General features: G+C 38.8%; 1 pseudogene; it reads right to left on the reverse strand.

Annotated features, from left to right (window-relative positions):
• Window positions 1-6,430: 6,430 nt before the first annotated feature.
• Window positions 6,431-14,593, reverse strand: part of LOC141651812 (uncharacterized) — a 174,416-nt pseudogene continuing 166,253 nt past the window's right edge.

Here is a 14,593-nt window from a genome sequence, read left to right on the forward strand (position 1 = left end):
GATTGCTGAGAACCACTTGTTCAACAAGGAACCTGGGAGATGAACAAGAAACCATCAAAAAAAGTATCTGTATGTCAGTCAGGACCATTGGGATAACTATATCGGTTATAGACAGTCTGACAAGTTTAATGTAACTTAATAATAATAATAAGTAAAGAAGTATACTTAGTTTAGTGTTTGGTCATGCTTACGTTTCTTGATACAATTTATTTGATGAAGGCTATGAGTGAGAGGAACAAGGCGAACATTTCAAAGAAAAAGACCGTCATTTACGGCTCCCAAGGCGGTTATAGATTGATTAAGACGAAACTTGTAAGTACATAATTCTTATAGTATTAGACTATTAGGTGTTTTAGTCGGATGTTATATATCTTCATAGTAATCATACATATTTTGAGAGGATATCAATGTGATGAATGAATTATATGCAAAGCTTAGAAAATTCAGTCGTCATGACGCTTGGGTGGAAGGTCACACTCCTAAGAATGGAAAGACGGAAACTGAATATGATAAGGACATCAAAGAGAAAAATGAAAGTTTGCATAAATATGTCACGCCTACCACTGGTGGTCGGAGTTATATAATTGTGAGGTTCTTAATGGTTTTATGTGTATGTAGACGATCTGTGAGAAGGAGGTACAAGAAGAAAAATGGAAGCCTGAAGGACGTGATGACATTCTTGCTACGGCAATCGGCAAAGCAGAGCATCCAGGTCGTGTGAGAGGGGTATCGACACATGTTGGTATCACTAAATATTTTGGGAAAACTACTCGAAGGATGATGAGTGGTGATGATTCCAAGAAGGTAACCGTATCAATACTGTATTTGAACTAACGTAATTTATAACTATATATACTAACATTAATTTCTACTACACAACTACAGAAAATAGCCAGGTTGATGCTGAGAATGTTGGAAACTAGGGAAAAGCCATCAGAAAAAGAGTTGGATATAGTTCAAGAAGTCATAAAGGAAGCAGAGGAGGAGGAGGAGGAGGAGGAGGAGGAGGGGGAAAAAGAGGTAATAATATTTATGTCTTATATACAGAGTGTTATATGATTTGGAAAATCAGTACGTGTTATATGGACAAGTGTTAATGTACAGAAGGAAACCGAGGATGACATGGCAAGGGAGAAGGAAATGGCAAGGGAGACTGAGGTGGGAGCTGAGGATCGATATGAGGCAGTTGAAGAGGAAGCCAGGAAGGCCGTGACACGGGATGAGGTGGAGGTAGTTGATAATCAGATGTTCTTCTCAACACCGAAAAAGGTAATAGCTGCTAGTATACCCCTTCGTGACAAATGCAGGAAAGTGGAAGTGTCCCAATTATATAAAGACTAGTATGGGGAAGTAAAAGTACCATTTCCTAATGAGGAGGTCACTTATTTGAAAGAAGCCCTAAGCTCTTATGTGCAATAGTTGATGTGACCATAATTTGAGCATATTTAGTCCCCGAATTAGCCTTGTTCCCATGTTTTTTAGTGCATATTTGGGTCATTTATTGTCTTTAGTCCTTTGTTTTGCATATTCTTTGAGGTTTTGATCCCTTGGTAGGAAAGGAATGCAAACCTTGCATTTTCATGGCAAAATGGAGCTAAATTGATTGAATTCAACGACCAAGCATCAAAGAGAAGACAAGACTAGAAGGCCTTTGTACATACTATAGTAGATGGGCAATGATGAGAAAAGATCCTTGCATCCCCAAGGAAATCCTCAAGGATTTTATGAAGAGAAAGGAAGAAAAGAAGAAAGAAAGAAGCTGATCTACAATCCGAGCGGATTGCCCACAATCCGCCCGTCCAAGACAAGCAATCCGAGCGTCTTCCTCAGAAGGCCGCTCGTCCAAAACCACCACAATCCGCCCGTCCACCCCACAAATCCGCTCGTCCAAAAGACCCACAATCCGCCCGTCCAGTACCCTGGACGCTCGGATTCTGTGACAGCTAATTCGTCTTCTACTTGTTCTATGAAGGATGCGCATACCTCGGGAAAGACTAACAAAAAGGAGACTCGCATATTTTTCTGAGAGGAGCGATTCCTCAAGGACTTAATCGTCATTTAAGCTCTTATTAAACCCTAATTTGTGTACCTAATCCCCACTATAAATACCCCATTAGTCTAATTAGATTATCATGTTCTTCTTAGCAATCTCTAGTGTAGTTTATATCAATCTAATCTCTCTTCAATCTTGTAATCAACTTTTAATCAAGTCTTAATACAAATCTTATTTTCTTAATCTCTCTTTTGTTCATCTTTCATTTTGGGTAATTGAAGATTATTTGGGTTATTATTGGGAGATTGACAACCTTCCAATCAATCATCAAGTACTTCTATTATTCTTTGCTTTATTATTGGAATCATTAGTAGGTATAATTCTCTTAATCCCTTTTTAATTTTTGTTAATTATCTTCATTTATTCATCATGTTTTACTTTTTTGGTATCATTGACAACCTTGCTAGCATGTTCAACATGATAATGAGTGAGTAGTTTCCTTAGCTAGGTTTAATGGGTAATTAGGGGAAACCAACATGGGGGATGATTCATGCTTAAATTAATATGTTTTCATAGTTTATTTGCTTGCTTGTTGTGATCTCAACTTATGCACATGTTATGTTTGATGAAATGCGAGCCTATGAATCCTTGCATTTTTTTACCCATCACCTATCTTTTCAATGAGACTTGTAAGACATAAACCAACTCGAGTGAGACCATGCATATAGTTGAGTAGGGAAGATTAAGTCGGCTTGTAGGTGTTGTACAATCTAATCGATTCGGCTCCGGGACCCAAACTTTCCTAGGATTATAAGATATAAACCAACTCGATCTATCACAACAATAATTGCTTGCTTATAAATTGGGAATATGTTTGTATGATCAATTCCCATGAATCCCCTATGACGCCATGACACCCTAGTGCCTTTTATCAATTGTTTACACCCCTTTTTTAATCATCTTGCTTGTTTACTTTCATTGCTATTTAGTTTAGTGATCTTCTACTTCAAACCTCAATTTGTGACACCCCTAGACACCGCTAGTTGCAATTGAAAATCTCATCTCAATTCCCGTCCCTTGGAATTCGACCTTTACTTGCCTCTTTACTAATTGCAGAGTTGTTTGTGGAGTTATAAATAGTGTTTAGGTCTAGGTGCTCCTAACGACAAGTACCAAAAACTAAACCTCTCAAGAGAGTCCGACCAATAGCCTGACAACCTCATCAATGTTGTCATCCCCGAGGTACCTATATGCATATGTTTATTATTACTTGTTCTTTAAATATATTAGGGTACGAATATTAACATATCACAGGTACTTTAATCTTTACATTTGCAGCAGTTAAGCAAAGCCATGATGGCAGCTAAAGCAATTACTACTACGTCAACGAAAGTTGTTGCAGTCAAGCCTGCTTATGATTCTTATTATGAATCGTGTGAATATAAGAAAAAAATGAAAACTGCTTCGCTGAAAACTTTGCACAACCTGGCTGTAAAGAGGTCACCTAGAGGGGATGAAGTCATGATTAACATTGAAAGGAAATTATGGCTGCAGCTGATATAGCCGTGATGGACCCGAAACAACTGATGGAATTTGTCGACCTTGACAATTTAGATGTTGTTCACATTTTGATTTGGATGAAGTAAGTTTTATTAATAAAACTATTTAGTCATTTCCATTTACGAATAATGATGTTTGTTTAAATTATCAATTACAATAACAATCTTCGTTCCATATGCCATAATAGGTACCTCAGTAATCAGTTCGCTGAGTTGAAGGTCTCAATTCACACCTACGGATTCTTGAGTCCTAAGGCGTTCTCTGTGCACAGAATTTCATACGAAGAACAAATCAATAGTATCGCTCGTCAGTTGATGTCGTCCAAAAAATTTATGGCTTGCCCCTGGCCTACAATGAGAATATGTATATATAGTACGTGATTATTGTAATGAATCAGGGTTCTATAAATATATTATTAACATGCTTAAATGCGTGTAAATGAACTAACAGTTCAATGTCCCAAATTGAATAGGAAGCATTGGGTGCTACTGGCAATCCAAGTGGAAACAAAAACAGTGTACTAGATTGACTCTCGCGAAGGCAAACCCTCTGACAGTTGTCTAAGGATGATAACTAAGTAAGTTTACAACCTTCAATAATGTCATTTGTTATTGTATGACTTGAGCCATACATATGCAAATAATAATGGCATGTGTGTATATTTATGAATTAGTGTTTTTGAAGCAAAACAAAGATTATATCCACTTGGGAAATATGAAAGCAACATTGTTCCCAATTTTATCACGTCATTAATAAGTGTATTCTTAAAAATTACTCGTATCATTTAATTAATATTTATGCGAGAGGTTGATTATCTAATTCAGCTGATTTGTGTGTGATTTATATAATAGTCTCCTAAAGCACCAGACGACAAACAATGCGCCTTTTACGTTTGTCAGTCCATGTGGAAGGTTATCAACGGAAAACTTTCTACCATTCCGATACGGGTTAGTGTGATTTAAAAACTATTTCAGACGTAAATTGAGTTCAATTATGTATACTTCCATGTATTATACCTATTTTAATTATGTATATTTTGAATTATAGTTTCCACTAATACTCAACAAAGCCCCAGAATATTCCTCAGAGGACATCAACCAGATGAGAAATATGTGGGCCAGTTATGTTGTTTCATTAGCGGAGTATCAGTTTGCTCATGCTTTATGTACGCGTGTGTGTATATATAGAGCCATTGTGTATTGGCTTCATTTGTTTTTTTGAGGAAGTTGTGTTTTGGCTTTTGATCATCCTATTTGTACTTTTTTGAAACTGGGTTTAATTGATCTCGGGGTGTAATATTTTGATGCAGGATTGAATTTTTGCAAAGCACAGCTGATGGAACGCTATTTTCAGCAGCAGCTGAAAAATAGCATTCCAGCAGCTGCTACAAACGCTGCTGAAAAAATAGCATTTCAGCAGCGGTTAGAACAAGCTAAAATAATTTATTTTTTTTAAAAAAATAATAATTAAAATCGATAAGGTTAAAAACAACCCGTTGCAAACAATTATTTGACAACGGTTTTATTTAAATAACTAACCGTTGACATCTTTTCCCTCCCATTCAAACCGCCAAAACTTTAAGATAACGAACGATAACCGTTGTCGAGTTCAAAACTTTTACAAAGGTTTATTTAAGAAGAACCGTTGTCAAAGTTTCATCAATAAAAATAGATATTGGTTAAATACCTTTGTCAATTGATAAATATAACAACGGTTTAGCATGCAATAAAACCATTGTTAAATTTTCACATTTAATTAAATAAGATAACGAAATGCACTGTTATCATATATAATATGTAACAACAGTTAATTTTGGAACCACTAAACCGTTTTCAATAGTAAACTAGGACAATGGGTTTGAAACCGTTAATAATTTTTAATAACAGTTTCTTAAAAGTATACCCGTTGCCATAAACATATTTAACAACAGTATTATAACGGTTCTTGAGTTGTGATAACGGTATTATAGATCAATTATTGATGTTATATAATGGTCGCGTGTTTGTATACAACCGTGGTATATATTTAACAACAATCGTTGTAATAACGGTTCCGTGTTTCTATTTAATAGCGGTAATTGCATTATCTGACCGTTATTGAAGGTCTTATTTCGCGTAGTGTAAAACTGTCTTAGCAAAACACAACAGAAGACTAAAGACTCTGATATGTGATGACTTCATCCCCAGCTAGATCATGCGTGTACTCCAAAGAAATACCTGCTAATCAACTGCTCATCATCCCCGAATGGATCACCACAGTTTTCAAAACATTTAAACGGGGTCAGTTACTGCATAAACAAAATAAGAAATCAACAACATCCAATTACACAATCACATTCCTCCAACTCTATCTCCTCACCAATCATCTGACTACACACTAAAGTGTGTAGCCCTGCCAGAATACCCATCACAATAGATAGTCCTCGCCGCCAGTGAGGACCGCAGCCGTACCACCTAAGCCCCGCTCAACACCATAGAGCAAATAACGAACACGTGTTCATTAATGTGCACATCCCCTTGTGACGGGAACCACAAGGGGCAAATTAAGGGCGTGAATCCACTCCCCCAACTGACTCCACTTAGCCGAGGGTGCGCCTCATAAACCACAGACAAACAAACAACCAATCCACAATACCAATGTAAACAATACAAATTCCAATTAAAAATAACAACAAACATGCCAATCAACCAATCAAGCCGTCTTATAATATTTACATAGTTAACTGAGTAGGGAAACCCTACCTTAGACGGAATCACCAACAATCAATGCAGCAGATCAAAAACCTTCCTCTACGAAATCACCTCCTATAATCAAAATCACATAATCACAAATCTATCACATATTACTCCCAAAACCCCCTAATCTCCCAACTAGGGTTTAACCAACATAAACTATCTGACATAAAAACAATATAGAAGTCTTAGCCACAATATGACGATCTCAAAGGTACGATGAACTTAGAAATCCGACAACCCTAACCCTTGATTTGATATCAAAGAGTGAAGAGAAAGAACATAGATGTTTTCTTTTATAAAGGTTTGGAGAATAAAGTAAAAAGTAAAAGTAAACTGTCCAAATAACGTTTTTTTTTTGGTGAAAACGTAAGTAATATATTAGCTCAAAACAACAAGATACATCATCATACGCACCTCATACTCTAACTAGGGTATGTAACCCCTAATTAGAGTTGAATGCCTCTCTTTCATCTCTGAACTAACATTACAATTAAGTCTATTACAAACCATATACTTAACATTCTGTAAAATCACCCCAGGTCTCTTCATATAGTGATCATGAAGGCTGACATTTCGAGCCTGCCAAATCTGGTAAATGAGGATGCAGATGGCAGCTCCAACAATGTGTTTCTTCAAAAGAGGACGCATTCTGCAATTTGCCCACCACTGCAACGATAATTGCCAGGGAACATGGATCCCCATCCACTTGGACACCAGTTGTAGAAAACATCTACTGTACCCACACTCAAAAAACAGGTGAGAGTGAGACTCATTATCATTCTCACATAACACGCAACTTGTTTCAAGGCATACTCCTCGTCTCCTCAATCTATCTCTGGTGAGAAGCCTTCCTTGAGCAGCTAACCAAGCAATAACATTGTGTTTACTCATGCCATACCTAGTCCATACCAGAGCTCTCCATTGGAACTTAGCATGATCATTGTCCAAATAACTTTATATAGCTCTTCACGCATTACTATCAAATCCGGCTGAAAAACTGTAAAACCTGACTTACTCGATCGAGTAACTAACATACTCGATCGAGTACCCGCTACTCGATCGAGTTGCTCTTACTCAATCAAGTAAATTCAAAACAGAACACTATCTAGAACGTGTCACAGACTTACTCGACAGAGTAAGCTCTACTCGATAGAGTCCCAGTCTAGTAAGAATACTAGACAAATACTTAGAGATAAATTTAAGTTATTAGAAATAACATTGAATAGAAGGAAATAGCAATGCACAAAGTTGGAATATATGAATATAGGGTATATCCACTTGCCAAGCTTTTATTGCATTTCGACTGGTGTAAAAACTACACTAAAGATTATAAGATATGAAGTAGTAATAGTGTATTGACTATTCATATGTGATAATCGCATTTATCGTTTGAGTCTTATTAAACTCACCCATTACTTTGTTAAATCCAAATGGGTTGTAGAGACAAATTGAACCCCATTAAAGTGAACTGGATTGACATGGTATTCGCCCCTAGTTACTTATATGAGGTGACGTCTCGAAGTGACTAGAGTGTAATGCGATTGATGGCAAGTTCAAGTGCCATAGAGTCATATGGGATGACTAGTCGATCAAATAGGCAGACTGTATGGGACACTCTATCGGGCAGTGACCGCTTATAGAGTTATGGTAATTCATAAAGCCTGTGACAGGGCAGTCGTATACCTATCAAAAATAACCAACTGGCTCTAGCTAATATAGCTAGGGAAGTCGGGTCGATCTCCACAGGGAGATGGGAAATTGTCAGCTTTGTCTAAGTTCGTCACGGTAACCAAACTGGGGGGGGGGGGGGGGTTTAATTGTATTGTTCTAAACTAATGAGAGTAAGAAAGAGAATACGGCAGAGAAAAAGGATTAAGCAGATAAGAAAAGCAGCTAAGACAGACGGTTCACCATGATCATTTAGTCAAGTAATCTAGGTTTCAGGTTAGTGCAAGTATAGTCTAAGGAGCAGTGAATATCTCCTTTCGGTCTCAATTCGCCCTAAAGCACAAATAGCTTAGCTTTCGCCCTCACTATAGTGTCCTATTGTTCGCTACGAGTCTCACCTTTTCCAACTTTTCGGTCCAGGTCAAGGTGTACTATGATTTAAATGCCTAATTGCGTCGACTTAATTAGATAGATACAGACAAATGCAGCAATTAGCAACAAAGACTACACCAGCATTAACCTAATATGGCAACTACTATCCCTTCATAATCATGGATCCCCTAGTCTTAGCAGGGGAAATTAGCTATGCATCACTAATGAATCAACAACAATAACATAAAGATAATTGAAATTAAACATACTAACAAAGATAACAGAGATTGAATAGGGTAAAGATGATAGCAATAAAGGAAAGAAAGAAATAAAGCCACAATTAAGATTAAGGAATTAAGAAGGAATAATAATACCGATCACAAATCCGAATTCGAGTAGCAAAAGGGTAGAAAGAGAGCAAAATCCAAGAAACAGTAGGAAATGATAGAGTAAAAGTGAATGAGGAAGAGTTACGCAGTCTACTGTATTAGTAGTCTACGAAAATCCTCCTCTAAACCTAATCCATAACTAAATTACAAAAGCCCATACGAAAATAGGCGGAAAAACTCTAATACAAGCAAAACCACTCGATCGAGTAGAAATAAACCACTCGATTGAGTAACTAAGCGCCAAACCCCTCGATCGAGTGGAAATAAACCACTCGATCGAGTAACTCCTTGTATTGCCTACTTGATTGAATACTGGGACTGCTCGATCGAGTAACCTCAGTATATAAAGCATTCGGTCGACTATAAAAGTAGTCGATCGAGCTATCTTGGTACGTTTAGGCACTAAACACCTTCCGAAACTAGCTCACGCGTCTTCAAAGTGATAGATTCCAAGCTTCGGCTCCTTGTTCTCCATAAATGCATGCAAATGGGACGAATTTAGGGTCGATTTAGCTCCTCTTTGGTTTATTCCTGCAATTTACATAAAACGAACCAAAGTAGAATATTCGGGGGTATTTGTAGCCAGATGCTACATAAATAGTATAGAAATGCGTGTAAAAATGAGGTAAAAACCTTATATAAAATACACGCATCAAATCTCCCCAAACCAAACCTTTGCTTTTCCCCAAGCAAACTATGAATGCAACTAAGAATAAACAGTGGAATGGGACCAACACATCAGCTACGAATCACCCACCAAAACCAGTTTAATGCAACAACTAACAAAGTGGCAAATGATAAGTGCAAACGAGTTAAATCAATGTTTCAAACTTACTGAACCGTCGACCTTGCAAGAGTCAAAAGATATCGGACTCTCACGGGTCGCTCAACACTCAGATTTAGGCACAAGGTGAGTATATATGTGAAAGATAGAAAGAAGTAAGGACACTCACCTAACTCGACCTATAAGAACATGCATGCAGTTAACATGAATAAAGTCTCTACAACCGTACATACGCATTCCAACCATACTAATGACCAAGACACATGCCGAGGACTTACATTTGGGTAAGTGAGGTAATGGGTAAGAAAGGGGCTAAGATGAATTTGGATATGTGGGGTTAATAGCCAGGCTAGCAACAACGAATCCAAATATGAACTGCATCCCAACTTCGTACTCAATATAATAAAACAAAACGGCGCAAATTCCATGCACTCAGCTCACGAAACACCAATACTTGTCAACTCCCCATAAGATATAAATTAGACATGGGAGTGAAAATCATCCGTAGAATTTCTCATTTTTTTTCGAATCGCACGTGATTTTTCTTTCTTTTTCTTTTTCATATTCCTTTTTTTTCATTCTTTTCTTCTCCTTTTTTTTCTTCTTTTTTTTTTCATCCATCATTTTTCTTTCATTCCCTTCAATTCTTCCACCATCTTCTGAATTCAAATAAAAATAACCAAACCGCAGTAAAGCATTCCAAACAACTACTCATTACTAGCTCGGCTAGGGTAGGAAATATTATAGATAGTAGCTAATAGGACAAAAAGGCAATTTGGCTATGTGGGTCTCATGGGTAGAATAAAATAAAGGGGAACTGCCTCACCTAACATGTGTCACCATCCACAGCCCGAATGCATACAGGTATTAAGAAGACTAGACTCATGCTTATGCAAATTGATGTTACATGCCTTACAGAGAGTACTACTCACATCCTAAATGAAACCGGTCATGAATGTCACCAGTTTATAAAGCTCTAACCTCAGAATGTAATGTAGCTTGCCGATATATGGTCAAGTCTATTCGTTCGGATAAGAGAGAAACAAAAACTCGTAGATCATGCACATAATCATGCTAACTAAATGTCAAGAAAATGCAAGGCTAAAGTAAGGATTCAATGTAGCGTCAAAGTTCAAACGTTCCGACTCAAAATAAACGTGAAATTTTTTGAAATTTATGATTTTTTTTTTATTTAAAAACGACAATGCATGCGAAAATAATGAAATGTGCAAGCAAGCGAAAATGCAGGAAAACATGCAGACACAGATATGGATACATACCTCTCCAAACCAAACCGTACAATGCCCTCATTGTACCAAAAATAGGGAAAGAAATGCAAAATGGGGAGAAAAGGATAAGTGGAGTCGGAATACTTACAAAACGTCATGAAGAGGGACCCCCCCAAACCGACCATGAACATGGGAGGTCAAAGGAAGTCAAGCAGTAGCTCAATAGACGTAAAGTAGCAGCTGGAAGACAAAACTACTCGATCGAGTAGCTTGGAATAGCTCGATCGAGTGAACTAGTGTCTGGAAGGACTCGATCGAGTAAAATAATCACTCGATCGAGTAAACGTGATTATGCAGCTTGTCGATCGAGTATATATATCACTCGATCGAGTGAATATGATCTCAAAAGTGCTCGATCGAGTAGAAAAACTACTCTATCGAGTGATTGTACCTGCAGAACACGCATCACAAGCAAGGAAAATACATAGGGTGCATAACACAGCGTCTAAAGTTCAGCAAAAAGCTAAAGAAAAATAAAAAGTTCAACAAAAGTACAATAAAAGAGTCCGGGCTGCCTCCCGGAGAGCGCAAATTTATAAGGTCCCGCACGACCTTTCTGGCATCAATTAACTGGCGCATCTAGCTCGTCGAAGTACAAGACTTCAACACGATTGTCTGTTTCATTTGCCTCGTGATAATGTTTCACATATTGCCCATTCACCTTGAACCTACTTCCTTTGGAATCTTCGAGCTCCACGGATCCAAATTTAGTAACAACCGTCACCGTATAAGGACCACTCCACCTGGACTTCAGCTTGCCAGGAAATAATCGCAATCGGGCATTAAACAGCAGCACCTTTTGCCCAACATGAAACTCCCGAGGTAGAATTCTTTTGTCATGCCATCTCTTCGTCTTTTCTTTATAGATGCGCGAGCTATAATAGGCATTAAGCCTAAATTCTTCCAACTCATCTAACTGCAAAAGACGATTCTGACCACACAACTTAGGATCAAATTTAAGCTCAAGAATTGCCCACCAAGCCTTACATTCCAATTCAACAGGTAAGTGACATGATTTCCCATAAACTAGCCTATAAGGTGATGCACCAATTGGTGTCTTAAAGGCAGTTATGTAGGCCCATAATGTGTCTTCTAATTTAAGACTCCAGTCCTTCCGTGATTTAGAAACTACCTTAGACAAGATCTCTTTCAGCTCGCGATTAGAGACCTCTACCTGACCACTAGTTTGGGGATGATACCCCAAACCACGCCGGTGTTGGACACCAACTTTAGACAGAATGGAAGTTAGTTTCTTTTCTTTAAAGTGCATTCCCCCATCACTAATGACGACCCTAGGGACACCAAATCGAGGAAATATGACCTTTTTAAACATTTTTATCACGGTCTTGGCATCATAATGAGGTGAGGCAATTGCCTCAACCCATTTCGACACATAATCTACAACCACTAAAATGTACCTGTTACCTTTACTAGACGGGAACGGTCCTTGGAAATTTATGCCCCAGACATCGAAAACCTCAACCTCTAAGATACCATTTTGTGGCATCTCATGTCTCTTTGAAATGTTCCCTGATCGTTGGCAAGCATCACAAGCTGAAACAAAAGACTTAGCATCAGCAAACAAAGAACGCCAGTAAAAACCAGACTGAAGTACCTTAGCCACGGTGCGCGATGGACCGTGGTGACCACCATAGGAAGAGGAGTGACAGCCTTCCAGGACTACTTTGGCCTCCCACTGCGGAATACACCGTCTGCAGAGACCATATGCAAATTCCTTAAATAAATAAGGATTATCCCAGAAATACTGCTTAGCGTTATACAGAAAACGCTTCCTCTGCTGATGAGAAAGGTCAGGCGGCAGCTTGCCACTGACAACGAAGTTAGCTATATCTGCATACCAAGGCTCTTGGTTAACAATAGACGATAATACAGTAAATAAAGTATCGTCAGGGAAAGAGTCATCAATAGGTAAAGAATTTTCCCCTTCCTGTCTCGTCAGTCGCGACAGATGGTCAGCTACAACGTTCTCAGCTCCTTTCTTATCCTTAATCTGCAAATCAAACTCCTGAAGAAGGAGTATCCATCTCAATAGCCATGGTTTAGCCTCCTTCTTAGCAAGGAGGCGCCTCAAAGCTGCATGGTCAGTAAAAACAGTAACTTCTGACCCAATCAAATAAGAACGAAACTTCTCTAAGGCATAAACTACAGCTAGCAGCTCTTTTTCAGTGGTAGTCTACTTCACTTGAGCCTCATCTAGAGTTTGGCTCGCATAGTAGATTGCGTTTAAAGCTTTGTATTTCCGTTGGCCTAGCACCGCTCCTAGTGCATAGTCACTGGCATCACACATTATCTCAAACGGCAAGTCCCAGTCGGGAGGCTGTATGATCGGCGTAAAGACTAAAGCCTGCTTTAACCTGTGAAAAGCAGAAAGAAACTCATCAGTAAACACAAAAGGGCAATCCTTAAGTAGCAGCTGTGTAAGTGGTTTAGCAATTTTTGAGAAATCCTTGATAAACCGGCGATATAAACCGGTGTGTCCAAGGAAACTCCTCACCCCCTTAACATTAACAGGAGGTGGTAATTGCTGAATCACTTCCACCTTTGCTTTATCAACCTCTATTCCCCTGTCAGAAACTAAGTGCCCTAAGACAACTCCCTCGTTGACCATGAAATAACACTTCTCCCACTTAAGCACGAGATTAACCTCGATGCAGCGCTGCAACACTTTATCAAGGTTAGACAGACAGTTAGAAAAATCACTTCCGTGAACACTGAAATCGTCCATGAAAACTTTCATAATAGACTCGATAAACTCTGAAAATATCCCCATCATGCACCTTTGGAAGGTGGCAGGGGCATTACATAAACCAAAAGGTATCCTGCGATAAGCAAACACGCCTTGAGGACAAGTAAATGTAGTCTTAGCTTGATCGTCTGGGTGAATAGGGATCTGAAAGAACCCTGAATACCCATCTAAATAGCAGAAAAATTTATGAGAAGCTAACCTTTCTACCATTTGATCAATAAAAGGAAGGGGAAAGTAATCTTTCTTTGTGGTGGCATTAAGCTGTCTATAATCTATACACATCCGCCAACCAGTCACTACTCGAGTGGTTATTAACTCATTCTTATCATTCTTAACCACAGTGGTCTCTCATTTTGTAAGACCCCCTCATACCAAGGTACCTTACCAGGACTACCCCAGCATGAAAGGTTGTTACCATCTCGGTTGCCCGAGGTTAGTATATATCAAAAGCAACAGTTCAAACACATTTATTAATGTACGGTAATTATAAAGGTTACATAGTCTCCAAAATCTAATAAACGAATTATCCAAATGGCCACAACTACCAAAACATTAACTAAAGCTCGTGATGGTGTCATCTAATCCAGCGTGGTGACTCTCCCATGACTGCCCCCAAGCTCAATAACTGTATCACCTGTCATAATCTGCTCACCATCCCCGAATGGATCACCGCAGGTTTTACAAAACAACAACACGGGGTCAGTACTACTCAATCAATATAAGACAACAACATTACCGCTAGCTGATCATCGATCTCACGCACAGTAACCGACTACACACCGAAGTGTGTAGCCCTGCCAGATTACCCATCGCAACAGGTAATCTTCGCCGCCAGTGGGTGACCGCAGCCCATCCCCACCTAGTCCAGCTCATCAACGAGCGACTAACCATCCCTGTCCCTTAATGTGCACATCCCCTCCTGTGGCGGGTTCCACGGAGGGCGAACTAGGGTGTGAAGCCACTCCCGCAAGTGACTCCACCACAATCACAATCACATGACATCACAGCCATCTCAATCCGCTCATACCAACATCGT

This window comes from Silene latifolia, chromosome 4 (assembly GCF_048544455.1).
Source record: "Silene latifolia isolate original U9 population chromosome 4, ASM4854445v1, whole genome shotgun sequence".
In the NCBI taxonomy this organism is placed as follows: domain Eukaryota; kingdom Viridiplantae; phylum Streptophyta; class Magnoliopsida; order Caryophyllales; family Caryophyllaceae; genus Silene; species Silene latifolia.